This window comes from Adiantum capillus-veneris, chromosome 5, assembly GCF_014529385.1.
Source record: "Adiantum capillus-veneris isolate H3 chromosome 5, ASM1452938v2, whole genome shotgun sequence".
Lineage (NCBI taxonomy): Eukaryota > Viridiplantae > Streptophyta > Polypodiopsida > Polypodiales > Pteridaceae > Adiantum > Adiantum capillus-veneris.
In genome coordinates, this window is record NC_140935.1 from 103,476,624 (window position 1) to 103,492,893 (window position 16,270).

At 40.7% G+C, this 16,270-nt stretch overlaps 1 pseudogene; it reads right to left on the bottom strand.

Annotated features, from left to right (window-relative positions):
- Positions 1–834: 834 nt before the first annotated feature.
- The window catches only part of LOC147457851 (uncharacterized), a 46,927-nt pseudogene continuing 31,491 nt past the window's right edge, over positions 835–16,270 (bottom strand).

The window sequence follows — 16,270 nt, forward strand, 5'->3', positions numbered from 1 at the left end:
TGTTTTTTTTTTTTTTTGAGGATTTGAAAATCTTGATTTACAGTGGCAAACATTTCCTTCCCAACCTTCACGGGTAAGGTGGGGGAATATGGTTCGGATTTCCTAGATAACCTTGAAATAGCACGTGTCATCTCTAAAAGGGATGACGATGCTTTGGGTCTATGTATTTTTCCACTGTTAATGAAAGTGGAAGAAAGATCATGGTACAATGCCTTGGTCCATGCCACCAAGGAGAGGTGGGATCTTCTAAGAGCAATATTTCTAAGGCGCTTTGGAGAAGGCACCACATCGGAGAAATTGTTGCAATTGTTGATAGAGTTGAAACAAGGAGGTATGGATGAATATGCAGCATACGAATCAAAGTTTGTGGATCTATGGTTACAATGGGTTGCATCACTGAGGGAGGGCAAAGGGGCACCCGATTTCTTAAAGAAAGACCGGTTTGTGGCTGGTTTATGGCCAATTCTTAAGGAGAAGGTGAAGGGAAGGTTCCCTGCTAAGTATGAGGTAGCAGTTGAAGTAGCCCACCTTAAAGATAATGAAATGCATCTACAAGCCAAGACTACCGAGAAAGAGGAACCAAGTAGGGCCCCTGATTACACTTAGCCGCACCTGCAATAGCCATCCAGAGGAATCAACCACACGAACCGGCTGAAGATAAACAAGACATGCTCAACCGAATCACCAACCAATTAGAGAATCTTTTAGTACATCTGGTGCAGCAAGGGCATGCACTTGCCAAAACTCTAGAGCAAGGAAGAGGGAATCAAAGACAAAATCAAGAATACCATTGTTACAACTGCGGAGGGACGGCCATGGTATGTACTACTGTCCTCATCCAAGAATGCAGAACTTCAATAGGGGACTAAGGAATAATCTGATCTCTCCACCAAGGGAGACAGCCGAAGCAACAAGAGACGATTCCACCAATCCAACTGCTTTGACCACCCGTACAACCACAATCACCACCACAACCTCTGATTCCACCTCTACCCCCACCACCTGCTGCTGCTGGAAACCAAGTAGTGATTGTCATTAGTCTTGAAGCTAAGGGAAAGGCAAAGGTAGAAGAGCATGCCCAAGAGAAGGACAAGGGAAAAGGAAAAGTAGAAGAAGTGAATTCCATGGGAATGAAGCATGCTAGGCATGAAGAGGCATCTCAAAGGGAGAAAGGAAAAGGAGATCCTAGCAAGCATGCGTCTAAGCCTCAAGGGAAGATCGACATCGTGGATTTTTTTGATGGGTGAGTATGCTAAACCATATGACCTAGTTCAAGATCTTTTGATGCACGGTTCAAAAAAAATGTGGCCCCAATTACTCTATCTTGCACCAAGAATGAGGAGACAATGGAAGAATATGGTAAGTACTAAAAAGTCAAGACTAAGGATAGCTGGGGCTATCTCTGGGAGGAATCTAGATGACATCCTACCTATCATGGATGCTGACATCAAGGGGCAACACATCTCAAACATCTACATAGATGGTGGTGCACAAATATGCATCTTGATTGAAGGCATGCCCCAGTCACCTCACCGAAATTGATGAGTGTGCTACACCAACGCACCAGTAAACTATGAGACTCGGTATCATCTCATCCACGACGTACCTCCTCATCAGTGACATTCATAGGGTACCTCATTTTCCATTTTCCAAGCCAAACCTTGTAAAAAAACCATTTGTATATTCCACCTCTCTCTAGGTGATGGTCACAAAGGCCCACCTAGGAGAATATCATTTTCTTATTTCTTCCAAAACAAAGCACCAATCAACCATCCAGGACCCGGCTGCTTGCTTTGTCTCTCCAGCTTAGGGCCCTAAACCTAATTAGTTTATACTAAAATAAAGCAGCTTGCACCTATAAAAGAGCATTGAGAGGTCATTATCGATGAGTCAGCACTTGAAAAAGAGGTCATACACATACACTAACTCCGAGGGTCACTACGCACAGGAGTAGGATCTCCCCACACATAAAATTTCTCTAGAGAATGCACTATAGTCTCTCTCTCTCTCTCTCTCTCTCTCTCTCTCACACACACACACACACACACACACACACACACACACACACACACACAACACTAACCCTAGCCTCTCTTCCTCTCCCACAGTCTCCCCCCGGGTGAGGGGTAGCCCGGAGGTGGGGGCGTTAAGGTTAATCTATGCCCTTCTCTACTCCAGCTCCCATCTCAGGACCCTACGGTTCTGTTGCCTGCTATACTCGCATGCTCATCCCAACTCCTAACTTTGTAGATGCATATACAACCGACTGGCCTCAAATGTGTCAGAAAATTGTGTCCGCTAGCAAACTATGTGGGCCACCTCAACTGACCGTGAGCCCGTCGCCTAAGACTTCAACAACTCGGCTTTGTTTTTGAGCTAGGTCCTTTGACCTGCAGGAACTAGTTTTGACGCAATTTTGTGACGATGACTACTCCTAGCACATCGGCTTCATGTGGATGCAAAATTTTTCTTGTTGTGGGAGCTGCCCCCAGAAAGGACTCCTTCGCCTACCAAGAAGCAAAAATCTCAGCTCTTGAGACCCAAATCCAAGTGCTCAATAGGGAAAATGTATCCCTCAAGAAACAATTACACAAGCTCGATGTCACAAAGGAAGAAGAGAGCGAGCCTCTCCTTACAAAAGAATAAGAGGTTGAAGCCTCTATTGTGGAGTCTGTCATGAGGTTCCAAAAGGAAGTCCGACAAGTCACAGATGGCATCACAAAAAAGATCGGCACCAAGTTAAAGGCCACCCTCCAAGAATTCTAGCTAGAATCCCTTGGTCTTAAAGTGAGGATCGAAGGGCTCCCATCACCATGGTGTACAATAGAGGACACTCTCAAAGAAGCGATCATCAAGGTCAATGTCATCCTATAGCCAATCACTATTGAGCCCAACACAATCTCTTGGCTCAACAACACAAACAGACGCTTGCCACATGGGCAATGCACACTTACCTTCAAGGTCAAAGAAGATCAGTTGAGGCTTTAACGCCAATCCCGCCTCCTCAAGGGAACAAATTTTTGGATCGTTGAGGAGTTAACTATGAACCAACTCAAACTCAAAGCAAGCGAGCTCAAGAAAATGCATGAAGCTCGTAAATAAGGAAAGTGGGCAATCTATCAAGATGGGAGAGCTCTCATTCACGATTTTTGAACTCCTAAGAAGACCCCATTGCTACCGACAACAATAGCCACTTAGGTTTTTTTTTCCTTGTTTTGTCATTCTGTCCCCCTCCTTCCCATTTTAGGATATGTGGTCATGAGCCTATTTGTATGACCCCCTTAAAAGCTAGTACTCCCGCGTCGAGTCTTTCCACTAACCAATTGAGTTGTACTAGTCATATGATGGAGCTACCCTTGTTCACTCCTCGTGACGAGTTCTATGTGAATGGTCCTGGTGTACAGGCCACTGGGGTGCGTTTTCCACTTGCACTTGTCATGGTAAGGCTTCAAGGCTTCGTGGAGGAAGAGGGACCCGATGCATTAAATCTATGGTTATATTTTGTACATAGCTATGGTTTGACATATTTGGCTCTTGGAAATAACAGGATGTACAAACAAATCCTATGAAAACAAAAAATTCACTGGATGCTGATTCTACTTGACGGTCACTACAAGTGAAGAATAAGAGTCAATAGCGAAAGGGAGAAGAATCTTATGCATTATTGATTTGGAGGCAACAAAATGTTATCAAATTCAAGCATAATGCACTTGTGGACACAAGGCTTGCACATGAATGCAAGAGGGGACCACCTGGAAGACTTTTGGAAGGAAAAGGCTGACACATAGTTTTGTGGGATTTTCTCTATTTTTTCCATTTCGAATTGGAAAGAGTTGTCAACAACAAAGTTGTAGGTGATTGTCTGATCTTTTGGCCCGCTTTGTTTTATAATTTTTGGAGCTACGGTTTGGGAGATATGGCCAAAATGGTGGAGCCTATCTGTCCACTTGGGAAGAATTCATGGTTATCCAACTCCACACACACAACTTCCTATAGGTTTCTCTCCATTACTGTTGTATTTTCTCTTATTTTGTCAAGATTATCTCAAATATTATAAGGAAGATCCTGGACTCAATCTATGGAAGGTGGCATAGAGACAAAGCTCACCCCATGATGAAGGCAATTATGAGGAAATTGGTCAATAAGCCGGGCAGATGGAGCTCTCTCATTCGAGGAATGACTCTAACTGAGGTTACTTTGTAATATCTCCTTTTTCTCATAATCTCTTCCCTAATCACTCTCTTGGCCTATAAAAAGAGGCCTCCTCTTTTATATACACACTACACACACACACACACACACACACACACTACCCCATATGCATAATATCACATAGTCACACACCTACACATACACACCCTTGTGCTACATGCTAGTAACATGAACCTTAATCACATAATCACAAACACCATCACAACCACCATGCACAAAATGATCACCATGTCTCCACACACTTGTAATGAAGGATTGAAGACACAATTTCAAGAAGAAGAATGATGAATACACTCATGATATTCCTTGCCATCAACTCCCATCCCTCCATTATGCATCCTACAGTCTTGTCCCCTTCTCATCTTCTTGCCTTATGCTACCTATTGTATTCATCTTTTGCAAGAAATCAACACAGTGCCATACCTTGTGTCGTTTGGGATATACTTCATTGTGAGTATGGTTTATGCTTTTTTGTTTCCATTTTGCTTATGTTGAGGTGTGCGGATTCACCACCATACATACTCTCTCTCTATCCCTATCATCTTGCTACTTGCATCTTAAGGTGTGTGGATTCGCCACCTCTGGTATGAGAAGTGAGCATACTTGCATGTTTCCCTTACCTCTTTATCTTCCCTATTACATGCACAAGTAGCAAGCCCATTCTTACTCACTCACCATTCCTCTCATCTTGTGTTCCGACCAGCCCATCCCACACTTGGGCGTGCATCTTGAAATTGTTTTCCATGGAATGTTTGATTGTGTATTTGTATGTGTCCTAGCCGCATATCTTGCTAGGTGGTGCCCCTATTGTGTACCTCACATGATGAGTCCATTGTGCATAGTCTTGGTGTAGAGGCCACCCAATTTGTTTTGCACTTCCACCTCTCATCGTAGGGACCACAAATCCTTCAAGTGTGGGGAGCAAGGACATGGTTATCGTTCTTGCCCCAAAAGAAATTCCCTTAATGAGACTCCTAGAGCTTCAGCAATCAAAGCTCCAAAAGAGGATGCTCATTGCAAAGGATCACCTCTCTCCTATGCTTGGGGAAATGTAAGGGAGCATGATGCCTTCATCTTGTTTGACCCTGGCTCTACTCACAACTTCATATCAATGGAGTTTGCCACTAAGTTGGGCATTCAAGATTTTGAGATGGGAGATAGTGTAGCTGCTGAATGGAATTTTCAAGGGACAACAAGACTCCGTTACTCCCTTGATTGGGAAGTTGAGGCTTCATGTCCAAAGCTACGTCGACAAAGAAGACTTTTTCATCTCTCCTCTCCAACATGACTATGTTATCCTAGGGGCACCATGGTTCAACCGCATGGCTACCAACATGAAGTTTCCTAAAAGAAGAATCTACTTCACCTATAGGGAGAAGAGAATGTATATAGATGCTACTAAGCATGGTCGTACTATACCACTTGTTAATTCTTTTGCTTTTGAAAAATCAATGAAAAGCTCACTTTTGCATACATGAATTTTGGCAAAGAGTCCCTAGAGGTCCTAATGTTTCATCAAATGTAAATGGTAGGAATCAAGAAGATTTATACTTTTCTAATTTCAAGATGTGTTCGTCGATGATATCCCTTTGGACTTACCTCCAAAACGAGGGGATGATGATTATCCCATTGAGATCCTACGAGGAAGCTCACCACCTAAAAAGCCTTCTTATCAAGCTCCCCAAACTCAATAAGAGGAGATCATGAGGCAAGTACAAGAACTGGTAGACAAAAGAGATGGTGAGGCCTAGCTCCTCTCCCTTTTCTCTCTAGTCCTTTAAGTGCAAAAGAAGATGGCACATACCGCACGTGTGTGGACTATTAAGCACTAAACCATATCACATCAAAAACAAATTTCTCGTATTGTGGGTAGAGGATCTATTTGATAAGCTACAAGGCTTTACCTACTTTCATAGGATTGACCTTAAAAGTGTCTATCATCAAGTAAGGATATTGAATGAAGATATCTTAAAGGCCGCGTTTTGTACAACATTTGGTCTTTATGAATATCTAGGCATGCCTTTTGGCTTGACTAATGCACCGTCCACATTAAATTGTTTGATGGAGGAAGTATTTAGAACCTACCAAAAGTTCATTGGAGTGTTCTTGGATCATCTACTCCAAGTCCTTGAGGAGTACAAGAAACATGTTTAGGTAATTTTTCAAGTTTTGAGGGAGAATCAATTTTTTATTAAAAGAAGAGCAAATTTTTCCTTCAAGAGATTCAATACTTAGGTCACATTACCTCTCAAGATGGTATCCATATGGATCCATCAAAGTTAGAGGTAATAAAAGCATGGCCTAATCCAAGGCATCTACATGAGGTAAGAAGCTTTATTGGTATGTTTGCATACTACAGATGCTTCATAGCCAAATTCTCTTAAATAGTAGAAAGAGAAAAATTCTTTTGACAAGCTCAAAGAGAAGATTACCTCCCAACTAGTCCTTATGCTTCCGGATCTCTCAAAGCGATTTGAGCTCCAATGTGATGCTTGTGGTGATTGTCTTGGAGAATTTTTGCTTCAAGAAGCATGCCAATAGCGTATCTCAATGCCGATGAACGAGTCCTGGGCATATACGAAAAAGAGCTTTTAGTTGTTCCGCATGTCCTAGACACATGGAAGCACTATCTATTGTGGACTCCATTTATTTTGCAAACAGACCACCAAGTCTCAAGTACTTCATGATGCAAACCAAGATTTTCGACAAACAAATGAGGTGGTCAAATCTTCATAATTTTATTTTCATATTTCTCACGTTGCTACTAAACAAAATCAAGTGGCCAATGCACTTTCACAATGACCAAGAGTTAATGTGGTGTCTATAGCCACTCATCACAATGATCTATCTTCTATGATAGATGAGTATGCTACTCACCCCAACCTTAGAGACATAATGCTAGCCCTTGCATTGGGGGAGAAAGAAGAACCATTCACCTTGCAGGATGGTTATCTTTTCCATGGAAATAGGCTATGTGTTACCCACTCCCTTCACGAGAACGTTATGTATGAATACCATGCTCCTCCCTATGTGGGGCATAGAGGTATTCAAACCACTTTTCGACGAGTAGAGACGTACTTCTATTGGCCTACCATGAAAGTGGACATATAAGAGTATGTTTCAAAATGTGTTATATGGAAAAAGACCAAGTATGATAGAGGGAAGCAACTTGGATTACTACAGCCACCATTGCCAGTCCCTAATTCACCATGGGAGAGTATATCCATGGATTTTATCTTTGGAATACCCAAGTCTATCCATGGAAATACGAGAATATGGCAATATCGACAAGTTTAGAAAGCAAGCACACTTTATTCCTATCAAAGAAACTATTAAGGCACACCAAATGGAAACTCTCTTCATATCTCAAATTTTCAAACACCATGGATTGCCAACATCCATTTTGTCAGATAGAGATCCTAGAATGACCATTAATTTTTGTAGAGGTCTCTTTGAAAATCTAGGTACTAGATTGAATTTCTCTTCTGCCTATCACTCACAAACGAATGGCCAAAGTGAGATAGCCAATCTTTGATACTGGATCTACTAAAGACTTATATTGCAAAAGTAGATCAACACTCACAATGGGAGAAGTAGTTACCCCTTTTAGAGTATGCATACAATAATACTATCCATACGTCTACGGGAAAAGAACCTTTAGAAATCATAGAGGGAAGACCTAAAAGTCCCTTGCTACTTAAAGTACATGGGAAGATCTTCGATGCCGATAAGTATAGTTGTGACCTACATGAATCTTTTCAAAAGATTGAGGCTATAGCCATCTCTCAACAAAGGCTAAAATATGCTACTCACAAGGATAGAAGGCCCTTAACGTTCAAAGAAAATGATTGGGTCTTACTTAAGTTTCTAAAGGCTCTATTGAGGCAAAGAATGAGCAAAAATCCTACGGGCCATCAAAAGTATTGGTTCTTCCTTAAGTTTCCTAACGCTCGATTGAGGAAAACGACGGGAAAAAATCCTACAAGAGGCCATCAAAAGTATTATGCCATTGGCTCATACACAATGCTTATCATTTGAGCCTACATAAGCCCTACAAAGGAGAGCCACCAAGTGAACCAATTATTAAAGACCATCCAAAAATGGAAGACCAAGAAGAGGTGCTACAACCCAAAGGTATCCGAGTATGACATGGTAAGATTATGTGATGGTATCTTATTAAGTTAAAAAATTATCCTTTTGAAGATGCTAGATAGATGCAAGGAATACAACTTAAGGATAGTATGAACTTTGTCAATGCTTACAATGCTACATTAGACTAATAAAATGTACATGTTCCTTTTTAATGAGACCAAATTTTTTTGTCTTATAAGACTAGTTATCTTTTTATTGTGCACAAATTTAAGTAGTATGCATACTAAGAATGATGTTTGTGATGACAACGTTGATGGAGCAAAAGACACCGTGCTCACACTCACATACCCAGAAACTGTTAGGAAATATGACGTAGCTAAGTAGATAATTGAGTAGATTACTTACTGGAGAGAGGTAATTTTCACACATAAGAGATTATAGAAGAGAGAGAGAGAGAGAGAGAGAGAGAGAGAGAGAGAGAGAGAGAGAACACACAATATGTGTGGTCCACCCAATGTGGGCTACGTCCATGGGAAAGTATCCACTCAATGGCTTTAGTACTTCAAAACAAGAAGTAGATTACAAAGAGATTATACCCTTTTGGATCTCCGTCCTTGCTTCACTCTCACCAACTCACATCAACTTCACAATGCACCACATTAGGCTTCACAATCCATTTTTTTGTGTAGAAGAGGCCTCTTTTTATAGGCCAAAAGGGCTGCCCTTTCTCATGAGAGACAGCCATGTGTAGCAGCCATTAACTTATACACCCATTTGTTTTGAATTACCCGCTTACCTTGAGGCAACTCAACCAACTCCCCTGTTTGGTTGCGATGTAATGAGTCCATCTCCACTTGCATGCTCTTCATCCATTCTTCTTTGGATTTGTGATGCATAGCTTCTTCGTATGATTCTAGCTCTCTAGAATATGAGATCAAGAGATGGTTCAAGGAAGGAACAAACCTTTCTAGAGGTCTACTTGCTCTTGTGGATCTTCAGGGAATAGGTTGATACTCCTCATTTGGTTGACGTTGTTGCACGTTGTCACCGTTTGCACTCCTTGAATCTTCACCGTCCTCAAGCTCCATGTACTCATCACCTATTTCTTTTCTTTGTTTTCTTTCCAAGAAATCTCTATACATATTTTGTTCCTTGAAAATAACATCCCTACTTCTAAAGATTTTACCATCTTCAGGATTCCATAGGTGATACCCAAAGTCACCTTCTCCATAGCCAATGAAGAAACACTTTTTGAACTTTGCATCTAGCTTTGACCTTAGGATTCTATCTACGTGCATGAAAGCCTCACACCCAAACACTTTGGGAAATGAATAATTCACCAGTTTATCTGTCCATGCCTCCTCTGGAACTCCCCCATCCAATACTATTGAGGGTGACCGGTTGATCAAATACACAGATGTACTTACTACTTCCGCCCAAAGCTTAAGGAGTAAGCCTGCTGCATGTAGTCGCATGCTTCGTGATCTCTCCATGATTGTCTTGTTCATCCTTTTCGAAATCCAAATTTGTTGAGGTGTCCTTGGGGTTGTCTTTTGCCTTTGAATGCCATTGCTAGCACAAAAGCTTGGCTGCAATATTTGCCTCCGTTGTCGGATCTAAGGCATTTAACCTTAGTATCTGTTTCATTCTCTACAAAGGCTTTCCACTTTTAAAATTTGGAAAACACATTGAATTTATTCTTTACTACATAAACCCATGTCTTTCTAGTCGCATTGTCTATGAATGTTACATGGTACAATGAGCCACCAAGTGATGGTGTACTTGCAAGACCCCAAACATCAAAATGAACCAACTCAAGCTTTCTATTTTTTCTTTCATTTCTTGATTTTTGAAATTTTACCCTCTTTTATTTACCATAAACACAATCTTCACAGAACTCTAAGTCCACTTATTTCAAACCTAGTAGAATCTTCTTTATTTTAAGGATTTGCATTTCTTTATTTGCCGTTAGTGCCACACCACAATATCGACTTTTGTAGCTATTGCACAAGTTGAAGATTGCATGCTAATAGTACAAAGATAAAGTGTACCAAACTTTTCTCCCTTGTCAACCACCAAAGATCCCTTTTAGATCTTCCACTGTTTGCTTTTGAATGCAATGTTGTGACCTTCATCGTCCAATTGTCCTATAGAGATCAAGTTTTTATGAAGAGAAGGGACATGACTAACATCTTTAAGCTTCCATTCATTTTCATTAGCAGTTTTGACACAAACTGTACCTTTGGCAACAAGTTCACAATCTTCATTATCTGCCAAGTATACATACCCAAAATTACCTTTGGTGTAATCTTGGAAATGCTGCTTGTGTGGTGTTGCATGGAACGAAGCCCCAGAATCTACTATCAAGAAAGTAGACACATTGTCTAATGAGAGAATTAGAGCATCTTGCTCTACTTTACCTGCCACATTGGCCTCCAATGTTGACTTGTTGTCTTGAGACTCCGACTCCTTCTTCTTCGTCTTGAACCAGTCATCCTTCTTGCGCAGTTTCAACATTCAAGAACTGACTTTGTGCGTGACTTGCTTCGCCTTGAGCGATCATGACCCTTCTGGTTTTTGAACCTCTCCTTAGGTCTTCCTCTTGTTTCCACTGACAATGCAGCACTTGATGATTCTCCTGTGCTTCTCCTTTGCATTTCCTTGCTTAGGAGAACACCCACAATATGATCAAACTTAAGAGTATTTGTGCCAGAGATAGAATTACTTACAGCCATCACAAGGCTGTCCCAACTATTCGTTAGAGATGCTAGTATAAGGAGAGATTTCACTTCATCATCATAATTGATTTTCATCGATCGAAGTTGACTATGTTGATGCTAAATTCATTTAGGTGTTCTGTAATTGAACCATTCTCTGCCATCTTTAGATTGAACAAACGCTTCATAAGAAATACGTTATTGGATGTCGATGGTTTCTCGTAGAAGTCCTCAATTGAATTCATCAAGTTCTCCGTGGTCTTCATCTCCAAAATGTTGAAGGCCACCGTTGATGCCAAGATTAGCCGGATTGTTCCTAATGCCTTTCAGTCAAGGACAATCCATGCTTCATCTACCCTATTGTTGTGGGCTTCTTTGCAAGACCGCCTAGTGGCAAATAAAGGTCCTTCAAGTAGAAATAGTCTTCAATCTACATCTTGCAATGTTGGTGGTTCTTGTTGTTGAACTTCTTCATCTTGAGCTTCCCTTCCTCCGCCATTACTCCCAATCAATTCAAGGAATCCTTTCCTTAAGACAATTTAGCTACAAGCACACCTTGCTCTGATACTAGTTATTATAAAATATGACGTAGCTAAGTAGATAATTGAGTAGATTACTTAATGAAGAGAGATAATTTTCCAGCACAAGAGATTATAGAGTAGAGAGAGAGAGAGAGTACACACGATATGCATGGTTCACCCAATGTAAGCTACGTCCATGAAAAAGCAGACACTCAATGGATTTAGTACTTCAAAACAAGAAGTAGATTACAAAGGGATTATACTCTTTTAGATCTCCCATCTTGCTTCACTCTCACCTCCTCACATCAACTTCACAATGCACCACATTGCTTCACAATCCATTTTTGTGTGCAGAAGAGGCCTCCTTTTATAGACCAAAATGGTTGCCCTCTCCCATGAGAGGCAGCCATGTGTAGCCGCCCCTTATGTAGATAAGTCCACATTAGACCCTCCAATCCATCCATGTGTGGCCGCCCTTGAGAAGACAAGTCTTCCTTCGAATTCCGCCACCGGCCAACCCGTCAGTCGTTTTCCGACCACTTTTCAACCGTCGTCCTGCCATAATATTCCGACGAAAAGGAATATTCTGGAGAGTGATTTTCCTGGCTTGAGACTGGCCGTGAAAAATTTGGTTTTCGGCGAGTGATTTTTCTTTACGTACGGTGGATTCTCCTCATAACGGGGGCCTTACAAATGTGCGTTTTTAGTACAAAAAATTACAAGGGGTGAATCAGGCTCCATACTTCACAATATCCAACTTGGAGACTCATCTCCACACCAAACTTATGAGACTGCTTTCCATCCTGCCTCCTTATTCTTGAATGCCAATTGAAGATGAGCAAAAGCTCAACTTCTCCTGGTTGACCACCTTTGTAAACATGTTTGCAGGTTTTTCACTTGTATACACCTTTCCTACCTTTAGTTGTCCCTCTTCCAAAAGAGTGCGTATGGAGTGATATCTCACCTCAATGTGCTTTGTCCTTGAATGAAAGGCTAAATTATTCATAAGATAGATAGCACTTTAGCTCTCACTGTACAAGACACAATTGTCTTGCTTGAATCCAAGCTTTTCTAAGAATTTGTGAAGCCATAGAATTTCTTTGCTTGCCTCTATCATTGCTACGTACTCTGCTTCTATGGTAGAAAGTGAGAACACTTTCTGAAACTTTGAAGCCTAGCTTACCACTATGCCTCCAACCGTGAAGACATAGCCAATCGTACTCCTTCAAGTATCTTTGTCACGTGCAATTTCTGCATCAGCATACCCTTTCAAGAAAATATCAGTGCCTCCTAAATACAAAGCATTTGTTGTTGTCCCTCTTAGATACCTGAGTATGCACTTCACAGCTTGTCAGTGCTCTTTACCTGAGTTGTCCATGAACCTACTTACAACTCCACTATACGTGCAATGTCTGGCCTTGTCCAAAACCATAACATACATAAGAGAACCTACCACTGCAGCGTATGGAACTTTAGACATATAGCCTATCACCTCTTGTGTCTTTGGACACATATCCTTGGTTAGTTTAAAGTGACCAGCCAAAGGTGTAGAAACCATTTTTGCATTTTGCATTGCAAACCTTTCTAGTACCTTTTCGATGTAATCCTCTTGAGATAGCTTTATTGTTTTTTGAGTCCTTTCCCTTGATATCTTTGATACCTTCATACCAAGTATTCTCTTTGTAGCACCTAAATCTTTCATTGTAAAAGATTTATATAGTTCTTCTTTTAGGTCTTTGATTTCCTGCATGTTAGCGCTTGCAATCAGCATGTCATTAACATACAACATTAGGATGATGAACTTCCCATGTCCCAAATTCTTTGTGTAGATGCAATGATCTAAGTTGCATCTTCTGAATCCATGATCCAACATGCATCGATCGAACTTCAAGTACCATGTTTTCATGCTTGTTTTAAACTATACAATCTCTTATTTAATCTACAAACCATACAAGCTCGAGACTGGCCATGAAAATTTTGTTTTTAGCGAGTGATTTTTCGTCATGCATGATGGCTTCTCCTCATAACAGGGGCCTTACAAATGTGCGTTTTTACTATAAAAAAAAATACAAGGGGTAAATCATGCTCCATACTTAACAGAAACCTTAACATAGCACAAGGTATTTCTTGAATTGTCTTACCTCACTCAACATAACTCAAAAGCTCAATAAAGATACTACTGACAAGCTCAATTCAAACTCCAAACACCTCCACCTACAAGCCCTTGCCTGCCCGTAGTAGACACTACAGGGTGAGTCGAGTTGATTAGCATTTGAAATCACACTTGATGGTGACCCAAGTATACAATACAAACCATAAAAAACTCAAGAGATATATCCACAAAATTCCTCTCTCAAACCATTGTAAACCCTTCCCCAAACTCCACTCTATTGGACTGTTTGGAGTAGCGCCAACCCTAGTGGCACCGATACAGGGTTACATAGTCTTGTAGAAAGCCACAACCTTCTTCCCTCAATTCCTTGCACACACAGATCCATGGAAACATCAAAAATTCCATAGACTCTCCCAAGTGAAAAATTGAACAGAAAAAGCTCTCATTCACTCCTCCACACACTCAAAAACAGGATGCGAACGCGACGGGACTGCACTAGACCACCTGTAGGAACCCTGCTTTCTCCCACAAACAGAGATGTGAAAGTGCCAAGGCTTGGCTTCAAAAATTATCTCTTAGCTTGAACACTCACGGAATTGTGAGCGATGTGGAAATTTGAAGCATTTTCACACCATTTTTTTGTCATTTTTTGACCTTTTTGGGCCCAGTTTTGGCCAGTTTTGACCCCCGACGGATCGAGGGTGTTCACACCTCTGACTTGCATTATTTACATGCTAGAAAGCTCAAATAAATTCCCTAGAGCCAAAAGAAGCCACCAAGAACCATATTCAAGGTCCTGATACCCTATCCAGGCATGTACGTGTGCCCGATTGCTGGCACACGAACCTCGCTATTCCAATGTGTACATGTTGCATCATTTTTAAAACTTGAAACCTCTATGAAAAGCTCCCAAATGCATGTATTTAAATATTTTTTTACATATGAACATGCATATACACACTACTTTGTAAACGCCGAAAGCGGTCTATCATCATTGCCCACCCTCTAGGTAAAGCATTTATGCTCAACCAGAGACTATTCGCATCTTGAATCACATCCCTTGCAAAATATTTCTTCAATTTATAACCATTTATGATATAGTGGAAACCTTCACCAGAAAAATTTTCCAACTCATATGTGCCATTAGAAATTACATGCTTCGTTCTGTATGGACCCAAACCATTTGTCCTCAACTTCTTTAAAGTAAAATCCAAGCAAGAGTCATACTTCATCACTAGATCTCCCTCTTTAATCTCTTTCTCTTGCAGCCTCTTATTCATTTTCTCCATCCTTGTCTCTGCTTGTTGAAGATAATAATCACTGGCTTTCTCTGTATTCATTTGCAACAACTCTAGAGAAAGAATTCTTTCATGCAACTTGTCATTGTGTGCACCTTCCATTTTACACAACAACTTTGAGGCATCCAATTGCACCTATATGGGCATGAGAGCTTCTTTTTTATAAATAAGATCATATGCTATGAACTATGTTGAGACTCTATACAGAGCTATATAAGCCCACAAACAGTTATCTAAGTCCAAATCCTACTCTTTACGATGCTCTCTACCATACTTTGGTAGCATCTTCACAATTTGACCATTGCAATTTTTAACCAGCCCATTGCATTGTGGGTAGTAAGGAGAAGAATACCTATGCTGAATTTTCAATTCTCCATGAGAGCAGCAATAAGTTTTCCCCTAAACCCTGGTCCATGATCATAAATTATAACCATAGAAGCTCCAAACTTGCAACACACCCGTTCATACAGAAAAGAGGCCACTCTTCTTGTTGTTACATCTTTTACTTCTCTTCCCTTCACCCTTTTTGTCATATAGTCCACAACCACAAGGATATACATCTTGCCATTGTTGGTCCTTGGCATTGGACCTACATCATCCACTGCCCATTTTGCAAATGCATCAAAAGACATTATAGCCTTTTGAGGCTTAGCCAAAAGCTTTTGATTTGCAAACACTTGGCATTCATGGCATGACTTGCACCAAAAAATACATCTCTCATCATAGAGGGACAACAATAACTTGCTCTCAAAATACAAATGACAACCTGATCCTTGCCTTGATGGCCTGTTTCTTCATGGGAGTGCTCCAAAATCAAGCCCCTGTCTTCTTTGTATGACACTTTTCTCAAAATGCTCTCTCTGCCATAAAACATGAGATCTTCACCTACCAATGTGTAGTTTCTTTCTTTTGCAACTATTTTCTTACATCAAACCTTTGACATGCCCTTTACCAAGAAATACTTCTACATCTTACAATGATTTTCTTCCTCCATATAAAGATTCCTTCACCTTTAAAGGAGCTACCAAGGTATCTAACTTGTCCCTAGCCAACTCACCAGCTTCTTTATTCTGATCAACACGAGGAACATGCTTAAACTATTGATAGCCATTTTTTCGGCTCTCATAAAATACTTTGAGAAGCTAGTTCACCCCACAAAAACACCCTAGCACAACAACTAGGCTCACGTTTTCATTGTAAATAGTGTGCGTGCGTTTAGGGTTTTTATTATGTCTTTTTAATCAAATCATTGAGCGAGTCATTGGGCTAGGAGACAAAAAAATAAATTTATAATATTACGGTCCTCTTTACATGTAA